The sequence below is a fragment of the Nanorana parkeri genome, unplaced genomic scaffold (assembly GCF_000935625.1).
Source record: "Nanorana parkeri isolate BGI_ZX_2015 unplaced genomic scaffold, ASM93562v1 scaffold795, whole genome shotgun sequence".
Lineage (NCBI taxonomy): Eukaryota > Metazoa > Chordata > Amphibia > Anura > Dicroglossidae > Nanorana > Nanorana parkeri.
The window spans coordinates 342,990-343,665 of record NW_017307063.1 but is presented as its reverse complement, the minus strand read 5'-3'; positions in this window follow the sequence as shown (position 1 = coordinate 343,665).

Genomic DNA, 676 nt, shown 5'->3' with positions numbered 1-676 from the left:
TTTTTCATCACCTTTTAATTTTTTTATTTAATTATTATTTCTTATTATTTTGTACTAATTTGTTTATTTATATTTATTTAATTCTTTTTTTAATTTAATTTTTTTCACTTAACTTTATTGCTATCACACAGGAGCTAACAACCCTTGTGTGATAGCATTTGGAGGTGACAGGTTCTCTTTATTGACCCTGTCACCTCCAGTGTAGCTACTTTCGCTACATTGGCGGTCAGTGCGAATAGTTTCATTACATTGGCAGCCGGCAGGGCCGGACTGGCCATCGGGCATACCAGGCACTTTCCCGGCATTTTCCCCTCCCCCGCACCCATCGGCGGCCAGCAGCTTTGGCATAGGGGCCAGGACGGGCCGAAAATTAGGCCGATTGTGTTGGCCCCGCCCGGGGCCCTATGCCCGCAGCTGCTGGCCGCCGAAGGGTGCGGGGGCAGGGAGATGGTGCCGTCAGATGAGCTGCGGAAGGGATTGTGGCAGGCAGTGCTGAGGTCACCACCGCTGCGACCCGTCCTGTCAGCTCTCTTGCTCCTCCCGGCCGCTGCAGCTACAGAACGGCCGGGAGGAGAAAGAGAGAGCTGACAGGAGGGATCGCAGCTGCGGACATGGTCTACATCTCTGTCGGAAGCAGTCCGTGTAGCTGAATCTGCGCCTACGCTCGGATCCTTTC